This window comes from Panthera onca, chromosome A1 (assembly GCF_046562875.1).
Source record: "Panthera onca isolate mPanOnc1 chromosome A1, mPanOnc1 haplotype 2, whole genome shotgun sequence".
NCBI classification, from domain to species: Eukaryota; Metazoa; Chordata; class Mammalia; order Carnivora; family Felidae; genus Panthera; species Panthera onca.
The window spans coordinates 108,986,171-109,000,016 of NC_138339.1; the positions used below are offsets into that span (position 1 = coordinate 108,986,171).

Here is a 13,846-nt window from a genome sequence, read left to right on the forward strand (position 1 = left end):
AGGTATAAAATAAATATCCATGAGTCCATATTAATGTGAATAAACTATTGAATAAATAAGTAAATGAGTAAGAAGAGACAAAGCACCTATGCAGAACAATTTCAAATAATCTACGTAGATGCTCCTCCCTCAAGGAGATGGAGTACAACTTTCCACTCCTTAAGTCTGTGCTGCTTATACTGTCTTCCTTCCAAAGAGTATGGGAAAGGTAAAAAGATTAACTCTACAGCAGAGAAGCCAGACAAACACACATTTCCCCAGCCATGTGGTCAAGGTTCACATCAACAGTGATAAGTATGTGGTGAGAATGGCACTTTTCCTCTGTGGTCTTCCTCCTCACAATTTATAATCCCAGTGTAATCAGGGGAAACACACCAAGCCAATCCCAACTGAAAGACATTTCACAAAATACCTGACCAATACTCCTCAAAACTTTCAAAGTCATCAGCAAGGAGAGTCTGAGAAGCTATCGTGAACAAGAAAGGACCAAGGGAGACATGGCAATGAAATGTCCTGTGATATCCTCGATGGGATTCTGGAACAGAAAGAGGACATCAGGGGAAAACTTGGGAACTCTGAATGAGGTATGGACTTCAATCAGTGAAAAGATAGATAGATAGATAGATAGATAGATAGATATGCATAATATTAGGGGATATATACATTAGGAATATATTTTTCTGTATATCAAAACCTATTAAAAAACTGAGTACTTATCTTCAAAAATTCTGCTGGTTCCAAATAAATTTCTTAAAACATAGATATAAAGCTACTTTTCTTATTCAACAGTTACTTCCTTTATCTATTATCTTGTTTACCAAACACCTAAAAGTTACTTTCTTGCCTGTTCCAATAAGTCTTTCTCTCTCGCTATCTATCATACCATTGCATTTCGTAGAAAGAATGTGATTCTTTTTTTTATTGAACTGCAACTTTTCTTTCCTTCGCTTTGCTGTGAAATGTGAAACCCACAGAATTTGTTCTAGTATTGATGTGATCCCATTTGTAAATTTGACAGGAGTACAGATTTGCAACATCTTCATTTATCTCTTTCAACATTAAATCTCAGGTGCTTCTCAAAGTCATTTACCAAGACTCCTCCACTTCAGCTCCTGATTGATTTTCTAGTTTGTTCCCTCCACCAGTAGTATAGAATCTCTCCTGGCTCTCCTTAAATACTACGGAGAGCTGAGGTCCTCTATTTCTTCAATTTCCATGAACAGAAAGGTCCATTCTCAATAATAAACAGGACTGTTATAGTCAAGGATTTTCCCTGCTAGGAAAAACCATTGATAAAACTGTCTTTTGGTGAGAATGGAAGAAAAGGGAAGCTGGCATTTTTCTTTTCTTAATCACTAAATCCTTGATAGTTAGCATTTTTTTTTTTTTTTAAATCTTCTTGAGACTAGCTTAAGAGTCTCCTCTATTATTTGGTAACTTTGGAGGAGAGTGACCATTAAGTTCATATTACAAATTATCAATACAAAGTTACATTTCCGGAATTTCCCCCAGACTTCCACAAGGAGAAAATGTTCACACGTCTGGTATGTAAGCACACATGACAGTGAGCAAGTGTATGTGTTAATAAGCAGTGGCAAGGATTTGCACAGTAGGAACTGAGCAGAAAGTCAAGTCCTGTTGTCCCTTCCATTCTTCCAACAAGTCTGAGATAGCACTGCCTATTGGAATCTTCACCATTAGAACTGTTCTCCTAGTTTAAATGCTTTTTTTAGCCTTGAATCCCTGTTCCTCCTGGGCTCCTAGAGCCTTTCTAATATCAAAATTCTCTTTGTATGTCATTCATTTATTCAAACTATAACATATTTATGATGCTCAGGCTAAAACACCAAGAATGCTGATACTTATTTCGAGCCAAATGAAAGCTCTAATTAATAGGGAAATATATCCTTAGTTATATTTGTTCAGTAGACAAAATTCTCATAAAATCTGGAGTCAAGGGAAGAAAATTATAAGACAGACTGTCAGCGGTAGAAAGACAGGGAAACACTGGGTTATAGTCCTTAAAGATGGAGTTTGGTCTTGAAAAAGCCCCTAAAATTGTATAGAATTGGGGGAACTGAAGGAGAGCCCTTCATGTCTCCTCCAAGCTTCTCCTGTGAGAATTTAAGAGACTGATGAGGGACTACCTCTAGCAAGGGCATAGGGAGGATGCGATCCAGAATATATACTTGTGTAACTGAAGCCCAACACTCTGGAAAGCCAGTATGACAATCCATGCAATCAGAGGGAAGGAAACCAAGAGGGATGACACAGTAGGGGGCCAGGGTGAGGGCACCATGAGGACACAGTCAGGAAAGTGGGGCTCCTGGCTCAAACAGCTGGTACAGGAGGGTTGGAAGAAAATAGGGGGAATGGTAAGGAGCTGTGTGACAAACTGGGAGGAACAGTGAAAACAGCTTTTCCATACAGACGTAAAATCGCTCATAAACATATTTAAATCTTCGCAAGCTTGGCAAAGCTTCTGTTTTGTTCTAAAATGTTAGTGGTTTCATACAAACAGATCTTGGGAAGAGCTATGGAATCATGCGTTTACCAAAAATACCCTACCAAGGTCGTAAGGTTGGAAAAAGAATGAAATCTAGAATTATTATAAAACCCCTCAATGGAGAAGTTGAAAATCTTAGAATATAAGTGTGTTGAGGCTTTATACAGCTTTTCAAACACTACCTGAATGCCAGCTGTTCCTCTTATTCTAATTTTTATTAAATTGATATCACTTACATACACATTTGTATATAAATTCATTTAATTCATAATAGTCCGTAGAAAAAATAGTTGCTTAATGCTTACTCCCCAAGAAAGAACCTCTCATGCACTTTCTCCTTCCCAGAATGACTTCCTTATCCCTCTTTTCCACCCATTGACATTGTATTCATCTTTAGGTCCAATGTGAATCCCATATGGGGAAGTACAATCAACAGAAGAATGGTAGCTTCAACTGCAAATTTCCCTTCTTCCTAGACAGTCCCATAAAATGTGTGTAATACTGACTCAAAATTTACAAATCAAATTGCGCACCAAATCACATGTGCACCAAACTGCCACAGCTTTTCTTAGATAGTCATACTATATCTTCCCCAAGTAAGACCCTGAGAAGTCCTAGAGTGAAACCATCACAGCTTTTTTTTTTTTTTTTTACCAACTTGGCTTTGGAACTCTAGAAGTACCAAACACTAGTGAATACCACACAAACACACTTGTCTACCCCAATATTTGTTTGTTTTTTTTAGTTGAGGTATAGTTAACACACAATGTCATGTTTGTTTCAGGAGTACAAAGTAGTGATTCTGTAACCCTAAACCTCAATGCTTTTTTTTAAATGTTTATTCTGAGAGAGAGGGAGAAGAGAGGGCCTGGGCAGGGAAGAAGCAGAGAGAGAGAATGAATCCTAAGCAGGCCCCACAGTGCCCATTTAGACCCCGATGCAGGGCTCAGACTTATGAACAGTGGGATCATGACCTGAGCCAAAAACAAGAGTTGGAGGCTCAACCAACTGAGCCACCCAAGAGCCCTATACCTCAATGTTTATTAACTTGACCTTGGAACTTTGACTACTATATATAAAGATTTATGTATTATTTATTTATTCCTTTATAGATAACAATTATAACATATAAGTTTACATACATTATAAACCCTAACTCTCAAGCCATACTAAAAGTCATTAATGCAAAGGCCCTCTCCAAGCCTGAGGTCAGCGACCCGGTCTCACTCAGTCCTGTCATATTTAGTAGCTAGCAAATGTTAGGCACACAGTAGGAATTCAGTGGGATGAATGTAGTAAAAGGAGAGCAACATAAAAAATAACTAGCACTTATTGAGGGACTGTTTTATGTCAAGCACTTAGCTGGAAGTGTCACATTTAATTCCTACAAGTCAATAAAATAAACATTGCTATCTGTATTTTATACAAGGGAAAACAGACTCAATGGTTAAGTAATTTTTCCAAAGCTCATACAACTAATGACTATTTGGGTCAGGATATTTCTGTTTTAAAATATTGGAGCTCTAGAATATTTCATTAGAAAAATATTTCTGTTGCTTTGAAAACCCAAGTCTACATAGGAAACATTCTAGTAAAGAAGAAAATACACTGAAATATTACTAAACTGGTTTCTGATGACAAAAGCATTTTTTTAACTTTAATTAAAAATTAAAGTCACCATCTAATAAAATAGTCTACGCAGCCATTCCAAGAATTCTGAAAAATAAATCTCCATCTGACATTCATTCTTTTAAAATTGCTTTAGGGTTTGAAATAAATGTATTATATTTATCGAATATATATATCATCTGAAAGTAAAACGTAAAATGAAAACAAGACTTTTTTGTTTAGTGTGTGATGTTTACCAGCTGCTCCAGGGCTTAAGAAAAGCATTTAATTGAATGTCTAAAAATATAAATTTTTAACGCTTCAAGTCCAGTTTTATAGTCATGGAGACCAAGGTATACTTTCTTACTTTAAATTTAAAATTGCCCCCCAGTGGAAGAAAACAAGCTTTAACTTTGCAAGTTTCAAAAAAAAAAAAAAAAAACTTTGTAAGTTTCATCTAAAGATGTCATTACAGTAAACAAAAATGGTACTTCATTTTATGGCTAAGAGCATATCTTAAAAGAACTAATGAACAAAAATAAGGCCATATTTTTAGGGATGTGTAAGGGCTAGCACCAGCTGCTATTTAACCAGAACAATAAATATGTGAATGTCTATGAGATACCAGGGGGTATCTACAGACACTTGGTGGAAATGCCAGGCACTGTACTGGGCACTTGGTGATAAAACAGCATTCTTGAAAAAGATTTACTCTCCAGGCAAGGCTAGGAACAAGTTATAAATAACTTGGCATGATCTCTAAAAATAACATACAACAGGAAGATGTGCTATAGCATGTAAGGAAAGGTGGTATGTGGAGATGTTTACAAAAACGAGCTCCAGAAGAAGAGTTCTCCAGGCTAAGGACCTCAGCCAGAAGTAAGATTGTCATATTCAAGGGCAGAAATAAGGCCTGTGGGGCCAGAATGGGGTGAATGAACCAGTAATATGAGGTCAGATAGCAGCAGGGATCAGGAAACCATATGGATCTACTCTCAGAGTAATGGGAAATCACGGAGGGCTCAAAGTAGGGGAATGAAACACTGTGATTTCGCTGTTCACTGTGGGGGGCATGGAGGTGGGCAGGTAGGTGGCATCATGGCTTAGGATGATCTGTTTGGAGGGCAGAACTGAGAAGACAGAGAGAAGTGGATGAGCCAGAGGATACACTTTGGAAATGGGGGGGGAGGGAGAAGACTTGCTGGTGGACTGGAAAGCAAGGGGTAAGGGAAAGAGAGAAGCAAAAGGGATTCCTATGTTTTTAACTGGAACAGCCCAAGGCAACAACAGTCCATGTCCTGCAATGGGAACTACTTCCTAAATGTGTTTGACCACAGAATCCTCTTCTGCTCTGCTTCTTAACAAGTTATGACACCAGTGTCTGTGAAGCACCAGAGGACAACGCAGTTACGGGTCTAAATAGGCATCACTTCATCCTCTCCTTGGAGTCTTAACATATGTCTATTCTCTGTGGAAAAGTGCAGTGCAAAATGTCATGTTGCCTGGATTTTAATTTTCCTTGTGACAGGCTCTATCAATAGGTACAGGGAATTTAAAGGAGTAATTGATCAAACGTAAACAAGTCTCAAATCTGACAATATTTTAATGTGACTATATTCACTGGGACTACAATCCCAAATCTTACTGGCTAATGAACCCATTACTAAATGATAATGACTGCCATTTTTGTTTGTTTTTTCTTTTTGTATTTGAACACATTTTATTGAACTATATAAATAAAATATGAAGTCTTTTGAATGAATTATATTCTCAGTGTGACTATGCCAATAATTTTTTATTAAGGTACAATTGGCATGTAATATTAGTTGCAGGCGTTCAACATAATGATTCAATATTTGTATGTAGTGTTAAATGATCACCACAATAATGTGGGTTAACATTCATCACCATACAAAGTCACAAAAAATATTTTTTCTTGTGATGAAGACCTTTAAGTTGTACTCTCTTAGCAACTTTCAAATATGCAGCGGCATTATTAACTATAGTCACCATGCTTTAAACTATATTCCTATGACCTCTTTACTTTTTAACTGGAAGTTTGTACCTTTTAACCCCCTCCACCCATTTCACACAACCCCTACCCTTGCCCCTCCACCAATTTGTTCACTGTATCTATGAACTTGGTTTTGAGTTTCGTTGTTGTTCTAGATTCCCCATGTAAGTGGGATCATACGGTATTTGTGTTTCTCTGACTTCGTTCAGCTAGCATTATGCCTGCAAGATCCATCTATGTGGTCTCAAATACCAAGATTTCATTCTTTTGTACAGCTAAATAATATTCCATTTTATGTATATAAAATTTTTCTTTATTCACTTATCCATTGATGAACACCTTAGCTTGTTTCCAAGGCTTGGATACTGTAATAATTCTACAATTAACATGGGGGTGCCTATTGTCCTTGTGAATTGGTGTTGTTTTCTTACACAGAAATGAAATTGCTGGATCATGTGGTAATTCTATTTTTAATTTTTTAAGGAATCCCCATACTGTTCTCCATACCAGCCAGACCAACAGTGCACAACGGTTCCCATTTCTTCACACCATCCACAGCATTATCTCTGTATTTTTTATTATAACCATCCTAACAAGGTGATATCTCACTGTGGTTTCAATTTGCAGTTCCCTGATGATCAGTGATGGTGAGCATCTCTTCATGTACTGTTGGCCATCTCTATGTCTTCTGTGGAAATATATCTCTTCAGAACTTTTGTTGGATTTTGTGCTATTGAGAAATATGAATTATTTATATATTTTGGATATTAACTCCTTGTCAGATGTATAACTTGCAAATATTTTTTTCCACTCAGTAGGCTGCCTTTTCATTTTGTTGATGATACAACTACCATTTATGTTACATGTGCCATGCTAAGGGCTTCACGTAGATCAGAGCTTTTAATCAACATTTCAGTCCTGGGAAGTAGGTAGAATTACTTTAATTTTATAGAAGGGGAAGCAGCCAGAAATCACACAAGCAGGAAGGGAGAAGTGTCTATCTGTGTTTAATCCTGTGACTGTTTTTCCCAAAAATTTGGCTACCAGAGCTCCAGAGTTCCAAGTAGACTTCACCATTGAACAAAAAGCAAAGATAGGTAAGAAAAAAAAAAATGACAATTTTATCTAGTCCATGGAGAGTTAAAAATTAATTGTTTCAAATTTCTTTTTCCTCTACATTTATCCTAATTGCCAAAAATAATGAAAACATCTAAAGACGCTGGGAAAATCCACCAAGTAGGCGAGAATTCTTTTTTGTTTCAAGTTGTAAGTTCTCTGGCCTGGGTTGATTTTATTTAAAGCTTACCAAAAGAGTGTGAAACACTTAAAGAAAACACTATTGAAAGAGGAGGCAGAATGAGAGAAAGAACTGCCTGAGACAGCGTCCAGAGGTCACAAAGCCAAAGAAAAATCCAGAACTTGATATAAATACGAACTGGCTTGTTTTAGGAAAGAACAGCCCCCAGAAAAGGCCAAAGCAGACCATTCTTTTATTTAGTTAGTTTTTACTTGAATTCCAGTCAGTCAACATACACTATAACATTAGTTTCAGGTGTACAATTTAGTGATTCAACACTTACATACATCACACGGAGCTCATCACAACAAGTGCCCTCCTTAATCCCCTTCACCTATTTAACCCAACCCCCCCATCCACCTCACCTTTGATTATGTGCTTTAATTCCACCTATGACTGATATCATATGATATTTGTCTTCCTCTGACTTATTTTGCTGAAGCATAACGCTCTCTAGCTCCATCCACATCATTGCAAATGGCAAGATTTCATTCTTCTTTATGGCTGAGTAATACTCTTTTACATAGCTGTGCTCTCTCAGGTCACCTAGCATGGTAAACAGTGAACAAACATACTCTTCCACCTGAAATTCATCTTCTGTTTATTATGGTTCTCAGCCATCCTCTCCACTCTAGACGATCTTAGATATTGATCATTTCAGTACGTTTGTCTACCAACTGTGTTTGCAGCATAGGAGAGATTATTATTATCCCCGAATTACTGAGGACCCAGAACTTCCTCACAGGTGGGGGAATTCTGTGTCAACAACAAATGGGAACAAAATCTACCACAAATCCAAATTAAAAGTTAATCAGCATCTATTGTAGCTTCAACCATATCTTCAGGATAAGGAGGAAATAAAAGGCATAAAAAGAACACCAGCTTTTGTTTCTTTATTGTTCTATAAGGTATTTTGTATTGTTTTGTTTTGTTTTTGAGGTTTTGTTTTAGCAACTAAAGCAACTGACACTGAAGATAGGTAAAAATTACCAAGTTTGTTTTTTTAGTTAATTTTTAAAAATCCTTAACTTTGGATATCTTTGTGAACCAAATTGCTAGAAAGCCTGTCCTAATATTTTTGAGGTAATGTTTGTTAGATTATTTCAAATAAACTGATACTTATTCACTAATTACTCTGTGCCAAGCATTGAGAGATACAATGATGTCATCGTATATATAATGAGGATATATAATGATGTCAGACTCTCTTTTTGCCTCTCTGGCTCTCACTCTCTCTCTCTGTGCATATGTGTGTGTGTATTTGTGGGTGTGCATTCATAAAATCCTGCCTAAACTTCCACTATGTCGGATTCATTCTCTAAAGTTACTCTGAAATCTAGTCTTTGTCTCCCAGGTACTCAAGACACTTACTTAACATGATCTAATTTGCACACTTAATAAAATGTTCTCCAGTCTGCCTTCCAAATCAAAGTATGAAATGGGACTGGGACAGTGTGACCTTATGCAGTGTCACATGACACATGCAGGCATTCGAATCATAGCTACAGGGCTCTAATTTCCAACAAATAGTTGTTGAAATTCATATCGTACCTATTCACAGGGAAACTCAACAGAAACCTTGTAATGTTGACCCATATCCCCCTGAGCATCTACTGAGACAAATCTACTGATTTGTCCCCTAAGAAGTGACAGAGAGTGGGTCAGAAGCTTAGCTGGCACCTGGTCAGCTAACTTGAAGGGATCTACACAAGAGACTTGCACTGAGAGGGATAAAGAAGGAGCCAAGATTAGAAAAACAGAGCAAGCACACATTTACACCTATGAGCACTTAACGAAGTACAGGCTTTTTGTGAGGACACAGATATGTGGCCCATGGAGGTTAGACAACTATCTGCCTTCTGAGCCTTTAAAAATTTTTAATTTTTATTTATTTTTGAGAGAGCCCAAGTGGGGCTTAAGAGAAAGAGGGAGACAGAGGATCCAAAGCAGGCTCTGTATTGAGAGCAGCAAGCCCAGTGTGGGGCTTGAACTCATGAACTATGAGATCATGCTCTGAGCTAAGTCAAAAGCTCAACAGATTGAGCCACCCAGGTGTTCCTGCCTTCTGAGCCTTTTATACCGCGAGCCTTTATCACCTGCTTTGAGTATGTACTGTACAGATATGCAAATTAGTACTTGTCTACTAACCAAGGGTATTAATGAAATCACTCCTTCTGAAAATCTTAATTTAAATTAAAATTAAACCTACAGCCTCACAGGTCTCTAAGCTATGGATATGGTTTTCTATCATATGGTAACCCAGGGTCTTGGTATAGCCTGGGGAAGCATCTGTTGGTCTAAAGTGTTTTTGTTTCATTTGTTTTGTGCTTTTTTTCATAAACCTAAAATGATCAGGTGTATGCCCTGGCTTTTAGCAAAAAGTTCTAGGATTATATTTAAAAATTACTCAAAATTAAAGAAGGCATTAGAAATCCTACACTGAATGCCTAGTAGGGATAAAATGTAGCCAAATATACTAATGGAATAAATGTTTGTGATGACACTAAAGGCATTAAGGAAAAAAGGACAGCTCTCTGTAATGTGAGCAAGTGACATTTTTATCAAAATTATCAGTAACTTTGTCCGGACATCCACTGTTAAATGAGTGTTTGCTCTACCCTGAGCACAAGCTTTGTGATTGTGCACGTAGTTTCCTCTGCTTTTCCCAATAAAATTGTGAAGGAAATACTACTCTCCCAACTCATAGAAGAGAAAAAATAAAGCTTAGTGGAGGTAAGCAAATCACCCACAGTGATGATACAACTTAAGTAACAGAGCAGAGACAACTGTCCATCTTATTCCCAAATATGCAACAATCACAAAAAGAACACCAGCATGTGATCAAGCTGCCTTAAGTGTGAGGTTGAGTACGCCTGGTCTAAAATAAATAAATAAATAAATAAATAAATAAATAAATAAATAAAATTTAAAAAAAAAAAAAGCAAAGCACCTAACTCCTTTCCAGAGATACCCTTGGAATATGTCCCGAGAGGCAAATTTCAAGCCAAAGGTGAAACCACAGCAATAGCCAACGTGGTCCTTGACTGACCACTTTGGCCCCAGTGGATGTTTATTCCCGGAATTTCACTTTGGCATTATTAACTTAGCTGGTGTGCTAATAAGCTGACACTTGGAAATACCAATTGTGTTTATTGCTGGAACGTGCTATGATGTTAAGGCTATGGGTCACTATTTCACATGGTTCTCTGGTATGACACAGAGCAAAAACTTTTCCCAGGTTTTGAAACCAGGAAAAACACATACCTTTCTTGAAGAACAGATATGTTTCTGGGGCTCTCGTGTGCCTGGGGACTGATCACGTTGCCCTGTTTGCTCTGAGAGCCAGGAAGTCGAAGACCAGCTGACAACAATGTTAGGTATTGCCTCATGTACTAACAATTTTCCAGGTGTAATTTTATCACCCTGACATTTTTACCCCCCCTTTCCTCATAACTTTACATTGGTTTTCCTATGGTATTATACTGCAGATGTTTACATACTGATTTTCAAACCCTACTTGGGATAGAGACACTCACACATTTCTCTATTTCTGAGTGTGACAGGATCTCTATATTTGTACCTGGAACAGATAAATGACCCCCATTAGACTGGGACCTCTTCAAGGAAAGGAGAGATGTCTTAATCACCTCGGTCTCTTCAGTACAAGCCCTCCACTAGGCATATTGTCAGCACTTACGAAACACATACTGAATTGAATTTTGAAGTATCCCCAGGGAACCTTCAGGAAGGTCTGAAAAATGATTTAGAGCTTTGAACGACTGTCTCAGCACTTCGGCCCCCATTAGATGAGGGATCTCTTTGTTTACACTCTGGTTCTTGGTATAAGTGAGAAGAGAGAAGATTCTGCTACACTAGAGTCCATGTCTGAAAGTGCCAGTGTGCCTAATGGAGTGCTCATGACACAATACTCTTAACACAGCGCCTCTAACACACCACCCCTCTGAGAGGTAATATCCTTCTAAGTGCCCCCACGTACCCCGGGGGACTTAATAAATGTTTCCTGAATTAATGTTGACAAATGGGCATCTCCTTATTTCTTATATATAAAAGTAAGAAATGGTTCCTCTGGTGCCTTCTTTTGACTCTCCTTAATAATATATGTGGAGTGAATGGAGCACCGCATGGGGCTACAAACTAAGATGCTGGACTCAGACATATGTGTTCAAATCCCGATATGCCACTAACCAGCTTTGCAACCTTACCTCTCCTAAATAAGCAAGTTATCTGATACATTTGCCCATGTTTAAATGGTGAACAATCATGGGGTACCTGGGTGGCTCAGATGGTTGAGCATCTGAGTCTTGATCTCAGCTTAGGGTGTGCTCTTGTGGTTCCTGGGATCAAGCCCTGCATCAGGTTCAGTACTGGCAGCATGGAGCCTGCTTGGGATTCTCTCTCTTTCTCTGCCCCTCCCATACTTGTAGTGTCTGTCTGTCTGTCTGTCTCTCTCAAAATAAAAAAATAAACTTTAAAAAAATTAATAAATGATGAGAAATCTTAATATTTACCCATGAGATTACTATAAGGATCTGATACAGTGAGTTCTGTGCACTCAGACCAACACCATGCACATCGTGAGTACTCAGTAAATGGGAGGTTGCCTTACCTGTTTTCTTATATTCATTCCAAAGTCAAACAGAAAATATCTACCCTTAGGGAAGTGATCTCTGGCTAGCACACTTGTAACCAAAACACCCTCAATTTCAACCCCTAACAGCATCTCAAATTTGCTCAGTCCACTCTCTTTCCCCAAATCTAGGGTCAAATAAGCATGCACCCTCCTTCTTGCTCTAGAGAGATGCTGTGGGGAGGGACAGGAGGGGAGCAGCACTCATTAATAGATAGCTTCAAAATCCTCTTAACATACTAGGAATAGCTGGAAAATGACAGAGCTTCTTGACTATGTCAAAGAGATATTGAGAAATGGGATTTGAATTTAAAGCAAGCATCATTAACAAGAATGAAATATTTGGGAAGCTCATGGCTGATTTCTTAGGATTAGATTTAGAAAAACAAACACTCTTCTAAGTGAAGCATGGACTGAATTTATGAGCTAGAGATAATTCTTTGCTGTGAAAGATAAATCTCTTCAAAGTGATGACAATATAAAAGTATGTTTGCATTTAATTTAGTGTTTATGAAAAACATTGTATGCTTACCTACGTAGAACTCAAGCTCACAGGCGTACGAGTCAGTGATTAGTATAATCTCCTGCTGAAGCCTTGTCCTCGAGCCACCACAAGTCCATCTGGCTCCTCTGTATGCTCCATCTGTATGCAGGGAAAAGAGAATGACATTAGCATCATGTCTACACAAAGAACAACTTTGCGTTTAGAGACAGGATGAGGGAGCCACTGAATGCACAATTACCCAAAAGGTTGAGCCTCCTTAGTAAAGGAATGTACATCCCTGGGAACTGACCTCAAGGTCATGAGTACCATTGTTGTGGGGGGTGGTGTTGTGCAGCTACCCACAGTGGACTACAAAGAACTCATGTTCAAACACTTCAAGTCAATCTCATTTTTAAAGAGCCAAGCTAAGTGTTCTATCCATCCCCCCAACCCCACAGCCCTAAAGGCCTATCCTCTGGGCTCAAAAATAACACAGCTATTGTTGTTTTCTGTCCTATAATTATAAGTGAGCAACCAAATGACTACACCAGCTGCACTACACCCTGTCCCATGAGGAGCCACAATATGAAACATGAAGGCATCTCACTGAGCTGGCAGTGAGCCTCCTAGAATGAGCTCGTCAGTTCTAACAGATGGCTTATATTTGAGATTTTGCACAGTGTTTTCATATACTGCACAGTGGTTAAGAGCATGGGTTTGGAGTCTGACTGCATGGGTTGGAATCACGGTGACCTTGAGCAAGGATTTTATTCTCCATCTGCAGTTTTCTATCTGCAGAAACGGACTAATAATATGACTTATTTCAGAGAGCTATTGTGATGATTAAGTGAATTAATATGTGAATTAATATGTTTATTAGTCTGCTTGGGCTTCCATAACATAATACCATACACTGGGTGGTTTAAACAACAGAAATGTATTTTCTCATGGTTCTGGTGGCAGGAAAATCAGAGATCAAGGTTCTCGAAGTCTTTGCTTCCAGGTGTGGACCCTCTTTCTGGCTTACAGACTGCCATCTTTTCATTGTCTTCTCACCTCTCTCTCCTCCTCTTCCTAAAAAGCTCCTGATACCATCATAAGGGACCCACCCCCATGACTTCACCTCACCCTAATTAGCTCCCAAAGATCCCATCTGCACATACAGTTACATCGCAGGTTATGAATTTGGGGGGAATGCAATTCCTTTCATAGCAATATACATAAAGACTTTAGACCAGGGCCCAAAAATGGATTAAGTACTAAATAAATATTGACTATTATTATTCTTG

General features: G+C 38.2%; 1 long non-coding RNA gene across 3 annotated transcripts in view; it reads right to left on the reverse strand.

The window, feature by feature from the left end:
• Positions 1 to 12,710, reverse strand: part of LOC132680177 (uncharacterized) — a 33,427-nt gene extending 20,717 nt beyond the window's left edge. Inside the window, exons 1-2 of one of the 3 annotated variants that reach the window (XR_009610561.3) lie at positions 12,606 to 12,710; positions 6,738 to 6,858 (exon numbers count right to left, since the gene is read on the reverse strand). This is a non-coding gene — a long non-coding RNA (uncharacterized LOC132680177). Of the gene's footprint in view, positions 1 to 412; positions 530 to 6,737; positions 6,859 to 12,605 lie in introns of those variants that run through there. The other 2 variants (XR_009610562.2, XR_009610560.2) reach the window with 2 other exon arrangements.
• Between the last annotated feature and the right edge of the window lie 1,136 nt (positions 12,711 to 13,846).